This window comes from Triticum aestivum, chromosome 2D, assembly GCF_018294505.1.
Source record: "Triticum aestivum cultivar Chinese Spring chromosome 2D, IWGSC CS RefSeq v2.1, whole genome shotgun sequence".
NCBI lineage: Eukaryota > Viridiplantae > Streptophyta > Magnoliopsida > Poales > Poaceae > Triticum > Triticum aestivum.
Window position 1 is genome coordinate 337,216,932 of NC_057799.1, and position 21,662 is coordinate 337,238,593.

The following is a 21,662-nucleotide window of genomic DNA, read 5'->3' on the forward strand; positions in this document are numbered from 1 at the left end:
TTGAGACTACTCCATCTCACGTGTTAATCGGACATGGTTTAGTTGCTTTGGATCACGTAATCACTTCAATGATTAGAGGGATGTCTATCTAAGTGGGAGTTCTTAAGTAATATGATTAATTGAACTTGAATTTATCATGAACTTAGTCCTGATAGTATTTTGCAAATTATGTTGTAGATCAATAGCTCGCGTTGTTGCTTCCCTGTGTTTATTTTTGATATGTTCCTAGAGAAAAATTATGTTGAAAGATGTTAGTAGCAAAGATGCGGATTGGATCCGTGATCTGAGGATTATCCTCATTGCCGCACACAAAAATTAAGTCCTTGATGCACCGCTAGGTGACAGACTTATTGCAGGAGCAGATGCAGACGTTATGAACGTTTGGCTAGCTCAATATGATGACTACTTGATAGTTTAGTGCACCATGCTTAACGGCTTAGAATCGGGACTTCAAAGACGTTTTGAACGTCATGGACCATATGAGATGTTCCAGGAGTTGAAGTTAATATTTCAAGCAAATACCCGAGTTGAGAGATATGAAGTCTCCAACAAGTTCTATAGCTAAAAGATGCAGGAGAATCGCTCAACTAGTGAGCATGTGCTCAGATTGTCTGGGTACTACAATCGCTTGAATCAAGTGGGAGTTAATCTTCCAGATAAAATAGTGATTGACAGAATTCTCTAGTCACCATCACCAAGTTAGTAGAACTTCGTGATGAACTATAATATGCAAGGGATGATGAAAGTAATTCCCGAGCTCTTCGTGATGCTGAAATCGACGAAGGTAGAAATCAAGAAAAACATCAAGTGTTGATGGTTAACAAGACCACTAGTTTCAAGAAAAGGGCAAAGGGATAGAAGGGGAACTTCAAGAAGAACGGCAAGCAAGTTGCTGCTCAAGTGAAGAAGCCTAAGTCTGGTCCTAAGCCTGAGACTAAGTGCTTCTACTGCAAAGGGACTGGTCACTGGAAGCGGAACTACCCCAACTATTTGGTGGATAAGAAGGATGGCAAAGTGAACAAAGGTATATTGGATATACATGTTATTGATGTGTACTTTACTAGTGTTTATAGCAACCCTTCGGTATTTTGATACTGGTTCAGTTGCTAAGAGTAGTAACTCGAAACGGGAGTTGCAGAATAAACAGAGACTAGTAAAAGGCGAGGTGACGATGTGTGTTGGAAGTAGTTCCAAGATTGATATGATCGTCATTGCACACTCCCTATACTTTCGGGATTAGTGTTGAAACTAAATAAGTGTTATTTGGTGTTTGCGTTGAGCATGAATATGATTTGATCATGTTTATTGCAATACGGTTATTCATTTAAGTTAGAGAACAATTGTTGTTCTGTTTACATGAATAAAAACCTTCTATGGTCATACACACCAACGAAAATGGTTTGTTGGATCTCGATCGTAGTGATAGACATATTCATAATAATGAAGCCAAAAGATGCAAAGTTAATAATGATAGTGCAACTTATTTGTGGCACTGCCGTTTAGGTCATATTGGTGTAAAGCGCATGAAGAAACTCCATACTGATGGGATTTTGGAATCCCTTGATTATGAATCACTTGATGCTTGCGAACCGTGCCTCATGGGCAAGATGACTAAAACGCCGTTCTCCGAAACTATGGAGAGAGCAACAGATTTGTTGGAAGTCATACATACGGATGTATGTGGTCCAATGAATATTGAGGCTCGTGGCGGATATCGTTATTTTCTCACCTTCACAGATGATTTGAGCACATATGGGTATATCTACTTAATGAAACATAAGTCTGAAACTTTGAAAAGTTCATATAATTTCAGAGTGAAGTCGAAAATCATCGTAACAAGAAAAATAAAGTTTCTACGATCTGATCGTAGAGAAGAGTATTTGAGTTACGAGTTTGGCCTTCAGTTAAAACAATGTGAAATAGTTTCACTACTCACGCCACCTGGAACACCACGGTGTAATGGTGTGTCCGAACGTCGTAATCGTACTTTATTAGATATGGTGCGATATATGATGTATCTTACCGATCTACAACTATCGTTTTGGGGTTATGCATTAGAGACAGCTGCATTCACGTTAAATAGGGCACCATCAAAATCCGTTGAGACGACGCCTTATGAACTGTGGTTTGGCAAGAAACCAAAGTTGTCGTTCCTTAAAAGTTTGGGATTGCGATGCTTATGTGAAATCCTGATAAGCTCAAAACCAAAGCGGAAAAATGTGTCTTCATAGGATACCCAAAGGAGACAGTTGGGTACACCTTCTATCACAGATCCGAAGGCAAGACATTCGTTGCTTAGTATGGATCCTTTCTAGAGAAGGAGTTTCTCTCGAATGAAGTGAGTGGGAGGAAAGTAGAACTTGATGAGGTAACTGTACCTGCTCCCTTATTGGAAAGTAGTTCATCACAGAAATCTGTTCCTGTGACTCCTACACCAATTAGTGAGGAAGTTAATGATGATGATCATGTAACTTCAGATCAAGTTACTAACAAACCTCGTAGGTAAACCAGAGTAAGATCCGCACCAGAGTGGTACGGTAATCCTGTTCTGGAGGTTATGTTATTTGACCATGATGAACCTACGAACTATGAGGAAGCGATGATGAGCCCAGATTCCGGGAAATGGCTTGAGGCCATGAAATCTGAGATGAGATCCATGTATGAAGAACAAAGTATGGACTTTGGTTGACTTGCCCGATGATCAGCAAGCCATTGAGATTAAATGGATCTTCAAGAGGAAGACGGACGCTGGTAGTAGTGTCACTATCTACAAAGCTAGAATTGTCGCAAAAAGTTTTCGACAAGTTCAAGGTGTTGACTACGATGAGAGTTTCTCACTCGTATATATGCTTAAGTCTGTCCGAATCATGTTAGCAATTGCCGCATTTTATGAAATCTGGCAAATGGATAAACAAAACTGCATTCCTTAATGGATTTATTAAAGAAGAGTTGTATATGATGCAACCAGAAGGTTTTGTCAATCCTAAAGGTGCTAACAAAATATGCAAGCTCCAGCGATCCATCTATGGACTGGTGCAAGCATCTCGGAGTTGGAATATACACTTTGATCAGTTGATCAAAGAATATAGTGTTATACAGACTTGCGGTGAAGCCTGTATTTACAAGGAAGTGAGTGGGAGCACTACAGCATTTCTGATAAGTATATGTGAATGACATATTGTTGATCGGAAATAATGTAGAATTATTCTGCAAGCATAAAGGAGTGTTTGAAAGGAGTTTTTCAAAGAAAGACCTCGGTGAAGCTGCTTACATATTAAGCATCAAGATCTATAGAGATAGATCAAAACGCTTGATAAGTTTTTTCAATGAGTACATACCTTAACAAGATTTTGAAGTAGTTCAAAATAGAACAGTCAAAGAAAGAGTTCTTGCCTGTGTTACAAGGTGTGAAATTGAGTAAGACTCAAAGCCCGACCATGGAAGAAGATAGAAAGAGAATGAATGTCATTCCCTATGCCTTGGGCATAGGTTCTATAAAGAATGCCATGCTGTGTACCAGATCTATTGTATACCCTACACTGATTCTGGCAAGGGAGTACAATAGTGATCTAGGAGTAGATCACGGGACAGCGGTCAAAATTATCCTTAATGGAATAAGGACATGTTTCTCGATTATGGAAGTGACAAAAGGTTCGTCGTAAAGGGTTACGTCGATGCAAGTTTTGACACTAAATCTAGATGACTCTAAGTCTCGGTCTAGATTCATATTGAAAGTGGGAGCAATTAGCTAGAGTAGCTCCGTGCGGAGCATTGTAGACATAGAAATTTGCAAAATACTTACGGATCTGAATGTGACAGACCCGTTGACTAAAATTATCTCACAATCAAAACATGATCACACCTTAGTACTCTTTGGGTGTTAATCACATAGCGATGTGAACTAGATTATTGACTCTAGTAAACCCTTTGAGTGTTGGTCACATAGAGATGTGAACTATGGGTGTTAATCACATGGTGATGTGAATTATTGATGTTAAATCACATGGCGATGTGAACTAGATTATTGACTCTAGTGCAAGTGGGAGACTGAAGGAAATATGGCCTAGAGGCAATAATAAAGTATTATATATTTCCTTATATCATGATAAATGTTTATTATTCATGCTAGAATTGTATTAACCGGAAACATAATACATGTGTGAATACATAGACAAACAGAGTGTCACTAGTATGCCTCTACTTGACTAGCTCGTTAATCAAAGATGGTTATGTTTCCTAGCCATAGACATGAGTTGTCATTTGATTAAGGGGATCACCTCATTAGGAGAATGACGTGATTGACATGACCCATTACGTTAGCTTAGCACCCGATCGTTTAGTATGTTGCTATTGCTTTCTTCATGACTTATACATGTTCCTATGACTATGAGATTATGCAACCCCCGTTTACCGGAGGAACACTTTGTGTGCTACCAAACGTCACAACGTAACTGGGTGATTATAAAGGTGCTCTACAGGTGTCTCCAAAGGTACTTGTTGGGTTGGCGTATTTCGAGATTAGGATTTGTCACTCCGATTGTCGGAGAGGTATCTCTGGGCCCACTCGGTAATGCACATCACTATAAGCCTTGCAAGCATTGTGACTAATGAGTTAGTTGCGGGATGATGTATTACGGAACGAGTAAAGAGACTTGCCGGTAACGAGATTGAACTAGGTATCGAGATACCGACGATCGAATCTCGGGCAAGTAACATACCCGATGACAAAGGGAACAACGTATGTTGTTATGCGGTCTGACCGATAAAGATCTTCGTAGAATATGTGGGAGCCAATATGGGCATCCAGGTCCCGCTATTGGTTATTGACCGGAGAGGTGTCTCGGTCATGTCTACATAGTTCTCGAACCCGAAGGGTCCGCACGCTTAACGTTACGATGACAGTTTTATTGAGTTTTGATGTACCGAAGGAGTTCGGAGTCCCGGATGAGATCGGGGACATGACGAGGAGTCTCGAAATGGTCGAGATGTAAAGATCGATATATTGGACGACTATATTCGGACTTCGGAAAGGTTCTGAGTGATTCGGGTATTTTTCGGAGTACCGGAGAGTCACGGGATTCGTATTGGGCCTTAATGGGCCATACGGGAAAGTAGAGAAAGGCCTCAAAAGGTGGCCGCGCCCCTCCCCATGATCTGGTCCGAATTGGACTAGGGAAGGGGGGCGCCCCCTTCCTTCTTTCTCCTTCTCCCTTCCCTTCTCTTATTCCAACAAGGAAAGGAGGAGTCCTACTCCCGGTGGGAGTAGGACTCCCCCTTCTGGCGCGCCTCTCCTCCCTAGGCCGGTGGCCTCCCCCTTGCTCCTTTATATACGGGGGCAGGGGGGCACCCCAAGGACACAACTTGATATACGATATTTTAGCCGTGTGTGGTGCCCCCTCCACCATATTACACCTCGATAATACCGTTGCGGAGCTTAGGCGAAGCCCTGCGTCGGTGGAACATTATCATCGTCACCATGCCGTCGTGCTGACGAAACTCTCCCTGAACACTCGGCTGGATCGGAGTTCGCGGGACGTCATCGAGCTGAACGTGTGTAGAACTCGGAGGTGTCGTGCGTTCGGTACTTGATCGGTCGGATCATGAAGACGTACGACTACATCAACCGCGTTGTGATAACGCTTCCGCTGTCAGTCTACGAGGGTACGTGGACAACACTCTCCCCTCTCGTTGCTATGCATCACCATGATCTTGCGTGTGCGTAGGAATTTTTTTGAAATTACTACGTTCCCCAACAATAACACCCCTAATCCTGCTCTGCGGGGTCTCCGCATGATCACTAGATCAACACAAGTAGCTACAAGTGCTCCTTGAGCTGTTCGGCTAGAGGAAGAAGAAGGGCAAGGCTAGCTCTCTTTTTCTCTCTATGTGGTGTCTAAAACTCTAAGAGATCAACCCTTTGCATGGGTGCCCTGGGGGTTTATATAGGCCTACCCCCTAGGGATACAATGGTAATCCGGCTTCTCCGCCGACCGTTTGGGCCCGCCGACTGGTGGGTCCCGCCGGCTGCCGGCCTCTTGGCCTACAGGCCGGCCCCACCGCCTGGGGGTCTTGTCGGTGGTTGGTTACTGTTGCCTCGCCCCTGATGACGAGGGCTTTGTCGAGGTAAGCATGGCTACAGTACCGCCGCCTCGCGGGCTCTCACTGTAGCCTTACCTCGTCTTGTCTCCTTAATGATACACATACTTCAAGGGAGGGAGGTAGCCGGCTATTGGGAGCCGGCTACGCCCCAGGCCGACTGGGGGAGGCGTGGCCGCCTTCGAGCATCTCTCTGGCTGAAGGGGCCCGCCGCCCGCGGGCCGTACTGGCGCCTGTCGTGGGTGGCGTCATGGTCAACATGGCAACAGTGCTGCGCCGGACGGGGGATGGCCGACCCGTAAGGCGCACTGTGGCCACGCGTGCTCCGGGATTCGGGGGGTGGCAGGCTGTACTGTAGCCACGTCCCGTCTCGTCACCGTTATGAGGGTGCAGCCCTTGAGGGTGCAATCTTGGCCGGCTTCTGGGAGTCGGCACCCTTGGGGCCGGCTTCCTGGAGTCGGCCATCTTGTGGTTCTCTTCGGGAAGGGTTTTAGGGCAATGTCGCCGCCCAGGAGTCGGCTCGTGAGATAGCCGGCTAGGGGAAGGCGGACCTGTGCTTTGGATGTTTGAAGGCTTGATCGGCCTGATAATTTTTCAAAGAGCCAGGGGGAGTCGGTTAGGCTACCCGTGGCCATTTACTCCGACAGTATTCCCCGAAGCTGGTTGGGCTTCGAGGCTGAGAGGAGGACGAGAAGCTCGGTCAGCTTCCTATCTTGAAGAGCCAGCAGCTAGGAGCCAGCTTCGGTTGGGTGCACCGTTTTGGCGAGATTTTCAAGTCTGAAGGCGGGAGCCAGTTGGTGCGCATGCTGGGTTGCGGGCCAGCCGCTTGCCGCCCGCGCGCCACGTGGCACCCTCCGGCTGGAAAAGCCCGCCAGCCCACGCGCGTGACGGGACGCCGCCACAGCCCGGGGCCCACCACTTCCACGCCTAGGCCTAGGTGTGGATCCTCTGTGGCCCAATAATGGGTCGTTCGCCTTCCAACGGCGGTTCCGCACGCCGTTAGGGCGCAATGATCGCGGGACGTGGGGGAGTGGGCGCAGTTAATCCCACGTTCTCCTCCACGCCTCGCCTCCTCGGCTCCGCCGCACGAGGCTATAAATAGGGGGAGGAGGAGGGGAGCGGCAGACGCTCGCACGCTCACCCTCGCTCCGCCATCTTCTTCTTCTTTCTCTCCGTCGGTGCAGCCCCTCGCCGCCGCGCCGTCCCTCTAGTCTTCGCACTACCCCGCAGCTTCGCCGCCGCGGGGCCGTGGTTTTGTTGTCGCAGCGCCCTTTCTTCATCAACTTCTTGCCGTCATGCAGCACGGCGGAGACTGGGATGGCTCCAACGTCCACATGGACCACATCGACTTCCTCCGCAAGACGCGGCGGCTGCCCGGCGAGGACAAGGTGCGGGTCCGTCTTGCGCCAAAGAAGGAGATCTCGCCGGCGCCGGAGGAAGGCAAGCGGGTAATCTTCCGCTCGCACTTCCTGCGCGGCCTCGGCCTGCCCGCGAGTGCCTTCTTCTACTCCTTCCTCGAATTCTACCAGCTCCAGCCGCACCACCTTACTCCAAACACGGTGGTGCTGCTGTCCGCCTTTGTCACTCTATGCGAGGGCTTCCTCGGCGTCCTTCCCACCCTCGAGCTCTGGGGGGAATTCTTCCAATCCAAGCTTGGCACCCGCATGCAGGGCGTGCTGTCTCAGAGCGGCGCCTTCATCGCGGTGAGGAGGCCGGTAGCCGACAACCCCTTCCCTGCCATCACTCTGATCCAGTCGGTGAAGCTCTGGCAGAAATCATACTTCTACGTGAAGAACGTCGCCCCGCAAGGTGACTACGTAAACTTGCCGGCTTACGTAGCCGGCCCGCCGGCTGGGAGGCGGCCCCAGTGGTCCTATCAGGCCAGGACGCTGTCGCCGGCTGGAGTCGCCGCCGTCGCCCGACTCCGGGTAATGATCCAGTCAGAGGGCCTGACTGGGTCCGACCTGCTGGCCGCCTTCGTGGTGCGCCGGGTGCTCCTGCTCCAAGGCCGCCCTCATTTGATCTATCAAATGAGCGGCCAACTCGATCCGAGCCAGATGTGCACCAAGGAGATGCCTCATGACGAGGTAGCTCACATGGTGAACTATCTTGCGAACTGCAAGCTCTCCGAGGAGTGGCAGTTTGGCAAGGAGCCGTACTCCCGTGCCAATCCCCCGCCTATGGTATGCTTTCTTTATCTTCTCTTCTTTAGTTTTGTCACCAAGTTTCTCTTAGCCGACTCTGACCAGTCGATTTGTCTCGGCAGAGCCCTCTCCTTCGGCCGGCGGCCAGGGCAGTGGGGGCGGATCGCCAATTTCTCCCCGACCGGGTGGCGCATAACTTGGACGACCCCGACTTGGGGGCGGCCGCTATGGACGACAACACCGAGGGGGGAGGCGGCGAAGCAGGCGGCTCCGGGCTTGGATCCAGCTTCGACGACTGGCCGGATGACGATGAGGCGGAAATCGTCCCGCGCCGCCAGCCGGCGTCCGACCATGGCGCGGGTTCATCCGCCGCGCTGCCTATTCGAGGCGGCGCGCAGAAGCGCCGGGTCGCGTCGGGCTTGTTCGGCAGTCGGCCGAAGAAGCCCAAGAGCAGGGCGGCGGCGACCAGGCGGGATGAGGCGACCGCGAAGGCGGCCCGCTTCCGCAAGGTGGTGAAGCAGCCGCAAAAGGTTTCGGCGTAAGTGTCGATTCTCTCGCGTATTCCTTCTTCCTTTCTTGTCGATTTCTGAATCGTTGTCTTGACTTATCAAACAGGGATCCGCTCACTCTTGAGCGGATCACTGCCGCCTCCTTGGTTGGATCGGCAGGAGGATCCGGGAGCACCCTCCGCATGGACCCCCGTGCCGAGCTTCAAGCGGCGATGGAGAGGAACGCGCGGGAGGCGCGGTAGGCGGAGGAGCTGAAGGCGGCCGCAGCCAAGGCGGCGCAGGAGATGGCGGAGGAGTCGGCGAAGGCACAAGCCGACGCAGCGGCCAAGGCTCAGGCGGAGACTGCAGCCCCATAGGCAGTGGTGGGGGCCTTGCTTGTCACCCCCCCTGCGCGCCGTGGTGCCCGAGATCCCGGAGCCCCCGCCGGAGGAAGCCTGTGGCGACCTGCCGGGGATGGAGAGGGAGGAGGACGACGTCGTCGTCCGGGAGAGGGAGGCGGCACCGCCGTCGCCGACTGGGGCGGACCAAGGCAGTCGGCCTAACGCGCCGTCCGAGCAACCGGCTGGAGGCGAGCCAGCTGCCAGGACGGACTTGGTGGTCCAGTCGCCATCGTGCCAGCGCGCGGGGAAGGCGGCTTCGGCACCGGACCCGCAGAAGGCCGCGGGCTCTAGCTCGTCGGCCCAGGATTCGGAGACGACCAGTGCCAGCTCGGGGTGGACGCCGGGTGGTGGGACGGCCGTGGTGAACGTGGCGGCGCAAGAAGTCCGGAACCGGCTTCAGTCCCAGGCCGCCGTGCTGAGGCAGTACAATCAAGAGTTCCTCGCGACACGGACGGCCATTCGGGTGAGTCTTCCCGCTTTTATGTTTCTTGATCTTGATTTCTTCCGTGGGGGCACGTCAGCGCACCCACTGGGTGTAGTCCCCGAGTTCCGAGTCGGCTGCTGAGCAGGCGGCTTGGAACTTCTTAGTAGACTTTGATTGCTTATCTTGCTCTTGTTCGCTTCTCTGTCCGACTTGCAGGATTACGATAACCTCCACGCGGCTTCCTTCAACTCCCAGGCTCGAGAGCTGACCCAGAAGACCGCTGATCTGACTGAGAGCCGGAGTAAGTGCTTCATCCTTTATCTCACGTGGGGGCGCGTCAGCGCACCCACTGGGTGTAGTCCCCGAGATTCGGGCCGACTGCTGAGCAGTCGGGTCGGATCTTTCCTGACGACTTCTTTCTTATGGCTATTTTCTTCTTTGCCATATCTGCAGAGGCCAATGCCAACCTGAGGGAGCAGCTGGGTGGGACCCAGACCGCCCTTCGCGCCAAGGAAGCCGAGTTCGACGCCTTGGCTCAGGAGCGTGACCGCTTGGTCAAGAGGCTGGCCGACCAGGAGGAGAGCCACAAGGCGGCCCTGAAGGCGGTGCAGGACAGTGAGGCCGCCCTCCAAGCCGAGTACGAGACCGAGGTGGTGAGCTGAGCTGAGGCAAGGCAATCGCTGATCAACGGCTAAGGCCAAATCGAAGACTTGGTTGACGATAGGCCGCCTTCTTCTTCGCTCCTTTGCCTGCCGCTTGCCATTTGGTCCATTCTCTGACTTTGCGTTTTTTTACTTTTTCTCTTCCTTTCTTTCTTGTGCAGAGTACTTCCCTGGTTACTCTACTGCCGCCAACCAGGTCATCGAGGCCCACCGCGAGGCGCGAAGGCAGGCTGGTGTTGAGATCGCGCCGAATGCTCGTCGGTCGCTTGAGGAGCAGCTTCTGGCAATCCAAGGCCGCCTCCAGCCGGGTCACCGCATGCTCCGCCGTCTTCAGCGCGTTGGGGCACAGGTGCTGGCCGCCTTCTATCCCGGCGAGGTGGTTCCCCATACCCCCAGTCGGACTGCCGACTGGCTGGAGGTAGCGGTTGGCCGCTTCGAGGCCTTGAAGGCTTCTGCAGCTCGGTCAGGCGCCAGGCGGGCGCTGGAGTTCGTCAAAGCCTGGTATCCCGAGTTAAGCTTGGACCAGCTGGCCACCTGGCCGCAGGAGGCCGACGAGGAGTTGGAGGCGGTGCGGCCGGATATCATCCAGCGCGCCCCAGCAATCGCCGACTACACCGACACCTGCGCCTTTGCTCCTGAGGTGGATGATAACGGCATTGCTCAGCCGGAGGAGTGGTTCGGGCTGAACCCGGCGGATGGTGAGGACTCGGCGGAGGAGATCGACTCCAGCGACGAGGGCGAAGAGGAGGAGGGAGAGGATGGTGAAGACGCCATGCCAGAGGGTGGAGCAACCGGCCAGCCTCAACTTGATCGTGCCTCCAGGAACGAGGCGCGTGCGAGCGCGCCGCCTGCAGCTGGTGATGATCAAGCCGAGACTCGCCAGCCGGCCACTCCTCCAGCCGGTACCGCCGTCTCCACCGACCAGCCCGGCTCGCCTGTTGCGCCCTTAGCCTGATCCGCCGCCTTTGCTTTCCTATTTATTGCTCTTCGAACAATATTTTGTTAAATTTGCGCAGTTCCACCCACTGGGGGTGTATTCAAACTATGTTGACTGCCGGCCTGTTGAAGACCTTTTGTGTAAATATAATCATCCATGTGTTTGGCTTCCCATTGTTCTTGCTTTTCATCCTTTGGATGTTTCCTTTGCGGCCCTCCCTTGGTCGCCGCCTTCCCAGCCGGATAGCTGCTCTGCAGTCTGTGGCTGGAGAAGTGCTTGGCCGGTTGGGAGGGCAAGTACTCTAGCTTTCTTGGATTGTAGCAAAGTGAATGGGAAGCCGGCCAGTCGGCTGTTCTGACAGCCGGTAGGCGTGGTGGGAGGCCGGCTTGCGTTATATAGGTTCATTAGTCCTTAGCCGTTTTTCGTGTGGGCATCCTTTCCTACCTTTTGCTCTTGCCAGTCAGACAGTCGGTTCTTCGAGCTGCGACTTTCAATAAGAGAGGGCTCGGGTGCTAGCACACTACTTGTCTGACTGCAGGTAGAACTTTAATATAACACAAGGTGGCAAGTCCCTGGGCCGACTGGTCGAACCCGGTGCCGGACAGAAAATCAAATGTAATAGTACATTCATAGGTATGACACTCGTCATTCATAGATAAAAGAGGGTAGTCCCCGAGTGCGCCTCGGGGGGGCCGTTGTCTTGTATTTAATACAAAAGGTAGCATGGTACATACTGCTTTTAACTGTAAAATCTTCTCAGGAGATTGGCGTTCCATGGTCATTCCGACTCCTTGCCGGAATCATCCCTCTTGCGTGCCTTCGGCTTCTGTGCATCGATCAGGTAGTAGGAGTTGTTGCCTAGGGCCTTGCTGATGACGAAGGGGCCTTCCCAAGGGGCCGAGAGTTTGTGCTGGCCGGCTGTTCGCTGGATCAGCCGGAGCACAAGATCGCCTTCTTGGAAGGATCTTGGCTTGACCTTCCGGTTGTGGTTACGGTGCAAACCCTGCTGGTAGATGGCGGACCGGCTGAGAGCTAACAGCCGGCCCTCTTCCAGCAGGTCAACGTCGTCTTCTCGCGCTTCCTTGGCCTCCGCCTCCATGTACATGGAGACCCGAGGCGAGTCGAACTCGATGTCAGTTGGGATGACAGCCTCAGCACCATATACAAGGAAGAAAGGAGTGAAACCGGTTGACTTGTTCGGGGTAGTACGCAGACTCCAGAGGACAGCCGGCAGCTCATCGAGCCAGTAGCCGGCCGAACGCTCTAGTGATACGACCAGTCGGGGCTTGATGCCGGAGAGGATGAGGCCGTTTGCTCGCTTGACTTGGGCATTTGACTGCGGGTGGGGAACGAACGCTAAGTCCAGTCGGATGCCCTGTGTCGCACAGAAACGTGCCAGTGCTCCCTTGGCAAAATTCATGCCATTGTCGGTGATGATGTTGTGTGGTATACCATACCGGGTGGTGATATCTGCGATGAATGTCACGGCAGTCGGCCCGTTCAGCTTCTTGATTGGCTTCGCTTCAATCCACTTGGTGAATTTGTCCATGGCGACAAGCAGATGTGTCATGCCGCCGCGCGCCGTCTTGAATGGGCCCACCATGTCCATCCCCTAGACGGCAAAGGGCCAGGTGAGGGGGATGGTCTTGAGTGCAGAAGCCGGCAGGTGTTGCTTGGAGCTGAAGACTTGGCACCCTTTGCAGCATTTGACTAATTCCTTGGCGTCTTCCAAAGCAGTCGGCCAAAAGAAACCATGGCGGAAAGCTTTGGCGACAAGTGATCTTGAGGCTGCGTGGTGGCCGCATTCGCCTTGGTGGATGTCCTTGAGGATTGCTATGCCCTTCTCTGGCTCGACGCAGCGCTGGAACACTCCAGTGACGCTACGCTTAACAAGTTCTCTGTTTATTATTGTGTATGCTCCGGCTCGGCGTTGAACTTGTCTTCCCGAGATCTCATTAGTCGGCAACTCTCTTTTTACTAGGAAGTTGAGGATGGGTTGGGCCCATGATGGAGCTGTGACTTCTTCTATTGTCAATACGGCTACTGCGACCAGGGTGGGTGGGTTGGGTGGTGAAGAGTGGGAGTTCGCCACCGCCTGTTGTGTCGTTGCAGTCCCCGGGCCGACTGCTGCAGTCCCCGGGCCGGGTTCTGAAGTCCCCGGGCCGGGTGCGACTACGGTAGTCCCTGGGCCGCCTGTCGAAGTCCCCGAGCCGCCTGCTGGGTTCCCCAAGTCGGATCCGACTATGTCAGGGGTAGGCGGTACGAAGATTGAGTCTGATTCTGGAGACGGCTTGACAGACGGTTTGAGGAGGCGTTGGAGATAGACGCCGGTTGCTATACTTGTCGGGTGGAGCCGATCCGTGCCAGGGCATCTGCTTGCTCGTTGTCGGCCCGTGGCATGTGGAGGAACTCGCATCCTTCAAAGTATCCGCTGATTTGCTGGACGAGGAATCGGTAGCTCGCCATGTTTGCGTCCTTGGCGTCCCAATCGCCAGATGATTGTTGGACTACCAGATCCGAATCGCCATAGCACAGGATCCGGCGGATGCCGAGCTCTTTAGCTAGCCGGAGCCCGTGTATGAGCGCCTCGTACTCGGCCACATTGTTGGAGGCGGCAAAATGAATTTGCAATGTGTATCTGAGTTTGTCGCCCTTGGGAGAGGTGAGGACGATGCCGGCTCCCAAGCCGGTGCGCATCTTGGATCCATCGAAGTGCATCCGCCAATGAGTGGAGTCAGGAGCCGGCGGTAGGTACTGGGTCTCGGCCCAGTCGACAAGGAAGTCGGCCAATGCTTGGGACATGATGGCGATGCGGGGCTGGTAGAAGATCGTGTAAGGAGCCAGCGCAATGGCCCACTTAGCCACCCAGCCGGATGCATCCCGGCTGCCTATGATCTCAGCAAGCGGGGCAGTGCATACGACCGTGATGGGATGCTCTTGAAAGTAGGGCTTCAGCTTCTTGGTGGCAAAGTATACTCCATAGCACATCTTCTGGTAGTGCGGGTAGTTTTGCTTCGAGGTGGACAGTACTTCGCTCAAATAATATACCGGCCTCTGGACTAACTGAGCCTGGCCTTCATCTGGGCGTTGGACCACAATCACTGTGCTGACCACTCGGCTAGTCGCGACAATGTAAAGGAGCATGGGCTCTTTCTCAGTCGGCGCCGCCAAGACAGGTGGCGTGGTCAGCATCTTCTTCAACTCGTGGAAAGCTTGGTTTGCTTGGTCGTTCCACTCGAAGTGGGTGGACTTCTTCATGAGTCAGTACAGGGGGAGAGCCTTCTCTCCTAGCCGGCTGATGAAGCGGTTTAGGGAGGCCAGGCACCCAGTAAACTTCTTAATGTCTCGCAGCTTGGTAGGAATCTCGATTCTCTCTATGGCCTTGATCTTCACAGGGTTGCACCCGATGCCGTGTTCGGAGAGCAAAAAGCCTAGAAGCTAGCCGGCTGGTACTTCGAACACGCATTTCTCAGGGTTGAGCTTGATCTGAAACCGGCGCAAGTTGGCAAATGTTTCTCTGAGGTCTTCCAGGAGGGTGCCGCGCTTCTCCGTCTTCACCACAATATCATCTACATAGACGTGGGCATTTCTGCCGAGTTGCTTGAGGAGGCATTTCTGCATGCAACGCTGAAAAGTAGCACCGGCATTTCTCAAGCCGAATGTCATAGTCAGGTAGCAGAAGCTCCAAATGGTGTGATGAAGGCGGTCTTCAGGTGGTCGGCTGGATCCAACTTGATCTGGTGGTAGCCTGAGTAAGCATCCAAGAAACTCAAGAGCTCGCATCCGGCTGTGGAGTCTATCACTTGATCGATTCGTGGTAAGGCAAACGGATCTTTGGGCCAGGCTTTGTTGAGGCTGGTGTAATCTATGCACATGTGCCATTTATTGTTTTTCTTCAACACCAGGACCGGGTTGGCAAGCCATTCTGGAAAAAACACCTCCATAATGAAGCCGGCTGCCAGGAGCTGGGCTATCTCTTCCCCTACGATCCTTCTCTTCTCCTTCGACAGTCGGCGGAGAGGTTGCTTGACTGGTTTTGCGTCCGCTCGGACGTGTAGCTTGTGCTCGGCGAAATCCTTCGGAACACCTGGCATGTCCTTTGGGGACCATGCAAAGATGTCCTGATTCTCATGGAGGAAGTCGACGAGCTCGCCTTCCTATATGCTGTCCAGGTTTGCCCCAATGACAGCAAACCTCTCCGGGTTCTCTGGGTCCAGCGGTATCTTCTTTGTTTCCTTGGTTGGCTGGAAGGAGCCTTGAGCGTCATATTCCTTGGGGTCAGGGGACAGGGTCGGCTGCTTGCCGGCCATGGCCATGACTCAGTCCAGCATCTTCTTCTCTTCAGCAATCACGAGGGACTCGGCCAGCCGGCTGCTGGCTGCAGCACACTCGGAGGATTTCTTGTAGTCTCCGGCTATGGTGATGATCCCCTTCGAACTCAGCATCTTCATCTTGAGGTAGGCGTAGTGGGGCACAGCCATGAACTTGGCCAGGGCAGGTCGGCCAAGCAATGCGTGGTAAGGGCTCTCTAGATCCACTACTTCGAACCAGATCGCTTCTCGGCGGAAGTGATCCTTGTCTCCGAAGAGAACATCCATCTTGATCTTGCCGATTGGGGAACATGACAGGCCGGGTACGATGCCATGGAACACAGTCCGTCTTGGCATGAGTTGCTTCGTCCTGAGGTTCAACTTCTCCATGGTGTCGCGGTACAGTATGTTGATGTTGCTTCCACCGTCAATCAGCACACGGGAGAAACGGGCAGCTCGCCTTTCTGTCGCGAGGGTGGTGTCCAACACCAATGCATAAGAGCCGGGAGACGACATCACCTCTGGGTGATCGGCCCGGCTCCAGCTGGTAGGCTTCTCAAACCAATGCATAAACTCGGGGTTGTTGGAGGCGACCGCGTTGACTTCTTGGTGCTGTCGGCGCCGACTGCGCCTGTCTTCAATTTGGCTTGTGAAGACGACGTAGGCGGCGTGCTCATCTGGGAACTCATCTTGAATGGCTCCGACTGCTGGTCGAACAGCCGGCTGCTGAGGGGCTGGAGGCGGCGGGCCAGCAGGCGGATGCGGCACCAGCCCCTCGCCTTTGAAGATCTGCGTGAGCCAATGGCATTTCCGGGTCGTGTGGTTGGACGGCTTCGCGCCGCTGTGGAACTTGCAGGGGGCATCAAGGGTTTGCTCGTAGGAGAAAGTCGGCTGCCAAGCCGGCCTGCCGCCCTTCTGCTTCTTGGGCACGGGCCGCTCTTCAAGTTGTTCGTCTTCGACTGTGGCTACTTGCCGACTGGTGGAAGGCAGCATAGGTCCCTTGCGCTTGCTGTCGGCGTCGGTTGGAGTCACCAGCCGGCTTCTTGGGAGCCGGAGCGAGCACCTTTCCAGAGGCGTCCACTCGAAGCTCGGTCTTCATTGAAGAGTCGGCCGTGGCGTACTTGTCTGCTATGATCAGCAGCTCGTCGAGGGTAGTCGGTTCGTTGTAGAGGAGTCGGTGCTTGAGGAGGGTGCCCTCTCGGCACCCGGTGGTGAAGTACTCTATGGCTTGAACCTCGTGCACTCTTTTGCAGGAGTTGCGGAGCTCGGCCCAACGCGTGAGGTAGTCGCGAGTTGATTCGCTGGGCCCTTGGACGCACAAGGAGAGCTGGCGGGGCTTGGGAGGCCGCTTGTACGTGCTGGTGAAGTTGCGGATGAAGACTTCCGTGAAGTCTAGCCAGCTGTTGATGCTGTAGGGCTTGAGGCTGTTCAGCCAAGTGCGTCTCATGCCTTGAAGCATGAGCGGGACGTACTTCACGGCAACGCGCCTGTTGCCGTTTGCTATGCGGACTGCGGTGGAGTAGTCGATCAACCAGTCTTCCGGCTTCACGGAGCCGTTGTATTTTGGCATGTCTCTTGGGAGCGAGAACCCTTTGGGGAAGGGTTCGTCGCGGATGCGGGGGGCAAAGCAAGGCGGGCCGACATCATCTACTTCCTCTAGGGCCAGGGATCGCGCTAGGCGGTCGATCCGGTGGCGGGCATCATTCTCGCCGACTCCTTCGCGATGGCCTAGTCGGCCGCCGAGAGTCGGGTGCGTGACAGGCGGCGGGGTGGGATATCTCTCCCCACGAGGCAGGGGAGGAGGCGGATCGCCTCGTCGTTCCACAGCTCGGGGGCGGCCTTCTGCGTCGCGGTCGATGGTGAGCCGAGTCCGGCTGCGGCTGCCAGCCGGCTCCTTGTCTTTTCTTGCACGGGCGCCGTCTGCAGTCGGCATCCGGGATGTCGCGCCATGCTCTCGGCGTTGGGGAGGACTTTTGGCGCGGGCGCTGGCTTCATGCCGCTCTACGGCCGCGTCGATTAGCTGCTGGATGCGTCTAGTCATGTAGGGAAGCTCGTCGGCCCTCAGCCCATTCAGCTCGTCTGCGCCCGCCTGGGCGGCACGCAGGTTCTCGAGCGGCGTAGCGTAGACTGGGCGGTCTGCTCCTAGCATGCTGGCGATGGCTGTGCCGCGCTTCTTGACGAAGCCGGCTTGGCTCGGCCCGCCAGGAGGCGGCGTGCCAAAGCCGGCGCGGTCGACTTCGCACTGGTGAGCCTCAGTGAGGCGTCTCATGGATGCTATCTTCTGGCCCTCCGCGACGAGGGCGAGGCGGCGTGCCTCCAGAGTCTCGGCGTCGGCGCCGTCCGGGATGGGGATGGATAAGTCGTGCTGCGTCGCTTGCAGGGCGTCATGGGCGTTCTCGCCTGAGACCGCACCGTGGCTGATGACCAGCACCTCAGTGACAGTTCTGCTGTCACTGTCGGCTCGAGGGAGAGGGTCGTCGATGATCACCACGTTGGTGGGGAAGGCGTCAAGCGATGCCGTGTCGGAGTCGACCAGCATCGGGTCGGTGGAGCCGACCGACTCCAAGTCCACAGCAAGCTTGCTGGATACGTGGAGCTGGTCGAGGAGGCTGACGGGGCGGCTCTCGGGGCAGTCTGTGCCCACGTCGGACGCAGGCTCGTCGGAGACGCGAGCCTCACCAAGAAGATCGGCGAGGCAGCTCGCCCCGCAGGCGTCATCGACGCCTTGCAGCGCGTCGGGGCAAGCGCCATCGGGCATGGCGGGCTGGCTACGCTCGCGGGGGCAGAAAAGGGTTCCCGTCCAGAACAGGTCTCCGGACGACGGTGTACCTGGCCCCACGGTGGGCGCCAAATGTCGGGTGGTAGGTGCGACATATGCCGACGGGTGGCTTATCATTGTGGGAGCCAGTAAGACGTCGCCGGTGCCTGGAACGGGATAAGGCGAAGACATGCACGCCGGCGGATCTTACCCAGGTTCGGGGCTCTCCGTGGAGATAACACCCCTAATCCTGCTTTGCAGGGTCTCCGCATGATCACTAGATCAACACAAGTAGCTACAAGTGCTCCTTGAGCTGTTCGGCTAGAGGAAGAAGAAGGGCAAGGCTAGCGCTCCTTTTCTCTCTATGTGGTGTCTAAAACTCTAAGAGATCAACCCTTTTCATGGGTGCCCTGGGGGTTTATATAGGCCTACCCCCAGGGATACAATGGTAATCCGGCTGGGCGCGGGTCCCAGCCGTCAGTGTCTATGTTCGCCGGCTTCTCCGCCGACCGTCGGGGCCCGCCGACTGGTGGGTCCCGCCGGCAGTAGGCCTCTTGGCCGACAGGCCGGCCCCACCGCCTGGGGGTCTTGTCGGTGGCTGGTTACTGTTGCCTCGCCCCTGATGACGAGGGCTTTGTCGAGGTAAGCATGGCTACAGTACCGCCGCCTCGCGGGCTCTCACTATAGCCTTACCTCGTCTTGTCTCCTTAATGATACACATACTTCGAGGGAGGGAGGTAGCCGGCTATTGGGAGCCGGCTACGCCCCAGGCCGACTGGGGGAGGCTTGGCCGCCTTCGAGCGTCTCTCTGGCTGAAGGGGCCCGCCGCTCGCGGGCCGTACTGGCACCTGTCATGGGTGGCGTCATGGTCAACATGGCAACAGTGCCGCGCCGGACGGGGGATGGCCGACCCGTACGGCGCACTGTGGCCACGCGTGCTCCGGGATTCGGGGGGTGGCAGGCTGTACTGTAGCCACGTCCCGTCTCGTCACCGTTATGAGGGTGCAGCCCTTGAGGGTGCAATCTTGGCCGGCTTCTGGGAGTCGGCAGCCTTGGGGCCGGCTTCCTGGAGTCGGCCATCTTGTGGTTCTCTTCGGGAAGGTTTTTAGGGCCGGGTCGCTGCCCAGGAGTCGGCTTGTGAGATAGCCGGCCAGGGGAAGGCGGCCCTGCGCTTTGGATGCTTGAAGGCTCGATCAGCCTGATAATTTTTCAAAGAGCCAGGGGGAGTCGGTTAGGCTACCCGTGGCCATTTACTCCGACATTTACCATTGGGATCAATGTCAAGTTGGCACTTGGTGGGCATTGGAGTGGAAGCCGGCTTGACATCACTTAGCTTGAATCACTTGAGCATGTCTTGAGTGTATTTGGCTTGGTTGATGAAGGTTCCTTCTCTTCTTTGCTTCACTTTGAAACCGAGAAAGAACTTCAACTCTCCCATGGAAGACATCTTGAACTTTGAGGTCATGAGTGTGGCAAATTCCTCATTGAAAGCTTTGTTAGGGGAACCAAAGATAATATCATCAACATATAGTTGGCACACAAACAACTCCCCTTTGAGCTTCTTAGTAAAAAGAGTGGGGTCGATTAGCCCAACTTCAAATCCACGGTCTTGTAACAACTCGGTAAGGTGGTCATACCACGCACGTGGGGCTTGTATAAGGCCATAGAGTGCCTTATCGAGTTGATACACATGATCAGGAAAGTAGGGATCCTCGAACCCGGGGGTTGGTTGACATATACCAACTCATTAATAGGACCATTAAGAAAAGCACTCTTCACATCCATTTGTTGCAACTTAAAGTTGTGATGAGAAGCATAAGCAATCAACAAACGAATGGATTCAAGGCGAGCAACGGGAGGAAAGGTTTCACCGTAGTCGATACCCTCGACTTGGGAGTAGCCTTGTGCCACCAATCTTGCCTTGTTGGGAACGATGGTGCCATGAGCATCTTGCTTGTTATTGAATATCCACTTGGTTCCAATGAAATTGTGGTTTCCCGTTGGCCTTGGCACCAATCTCCACACCTTGTTGTACTCGAAGTTGTTGAGTTCTTCATGCATGGCATTAAGCCAATCCGGATCTTCGAGTGCTTCATATACCTTTTGGGGTTCAACACAAGAGACAAACACGTGATGTTCACAATAGTTTGCCAATTGTCTATGGCTTACCCCCTTTTGAATGCTTCCAAGCACATTTTTCATGAGATGACCCTTGGTGGAGAGCTTGGATGCAATCTTGGCGGCACGACGCTCCAATTCCTCCTTGGTGGTTAGTTGAGGAGCGGTCAGTTGATCATCTTGAGCGCTGTCATGAGCTTGTTCTTGATCTTGAACTTGCTCGGAGGAGAGAACTTGACCTTGGGCATCACTTGGTGTTTCAACACCGTCTTGAGCATGATCGTGCCCTTGGTCTTGTTCATGAGGTTGAGGGCCTTCACTTTGTTCTTCGGAAGCATGTGGGCCTTGGGTTGGTGATGGCTCCACTTGAGTGGAGCATTTTCCTTCTCCTTCGGCCACAAGGGGTTCCTCAATGGGTAGGATAAAACCAACACCCATTCTTCTTATGGCTTGAGGAGGAATTTCATCACCTACATCACAAGTGCCACTTTTCTCCACTTGGGAGCCGTTATTCTCATCAAACTCCACGTTACACGTCTCCTCAATAAGCCCCGTGGACTTATTGAGGACACGGTAAGCATGAGAGTTTGTAGCATAACCAACAAATATGCCCTCATAAGCTCTAGCCTCAAATTTAGACAACCGAACACCCTTTTTGAGAATGAAACACTTACACCTGGACACCCAGAAGTACTTGAGGTTGGGCTTGTTACTGGTGAGTATCTCATACGGAGTCTTGTTCAAGCCTTTGCAGAGATAGAGAAAATTTGAAGCTTGACACGCGGTGTTGATGTCTTCGGCCCAAAAGTTGTATGGAGACATGAAATCCGCCATCATGGTCCTTGCCGCATCCATCAACGTCCGGTTCTTCCTCTCCGCAACACTGTTTTGTTGAGGGGTGTAAGGTGCGGAATATTGATGCTTGATCCCCTCATCACTAAGAAACTCATGCAAGGTGTAGTTCTTGAACTCGGTGCCGTTGTCACTTCTTATTGTCAAGATCTTTGCATTGTGTTGACGTTGGGCTTCATTTGCAAAGTCAATGACGGTTTGTTGGGTCTCGCTCTTCCTCTTGAAGAAATACCCCCAAGTGTATCTTGAATAGTCATCCACAATCACCAAGCAATACTTTCTACCCCCAAGACTATCAAAGGATGGAGGCCCAAAGAGATCCAAGTGAAGGAGCCCCAAAGGCCTATTCGAGTAGATGATAGTCGTCGGAGGGTGAGCCTTTTCATGAAGCTTTCATTCGATACACGCACTGCAAGCACGATCTTTAGCAAAACTAACATTTGTTAGTCCACGGACATGGTCCCCCTTGAGA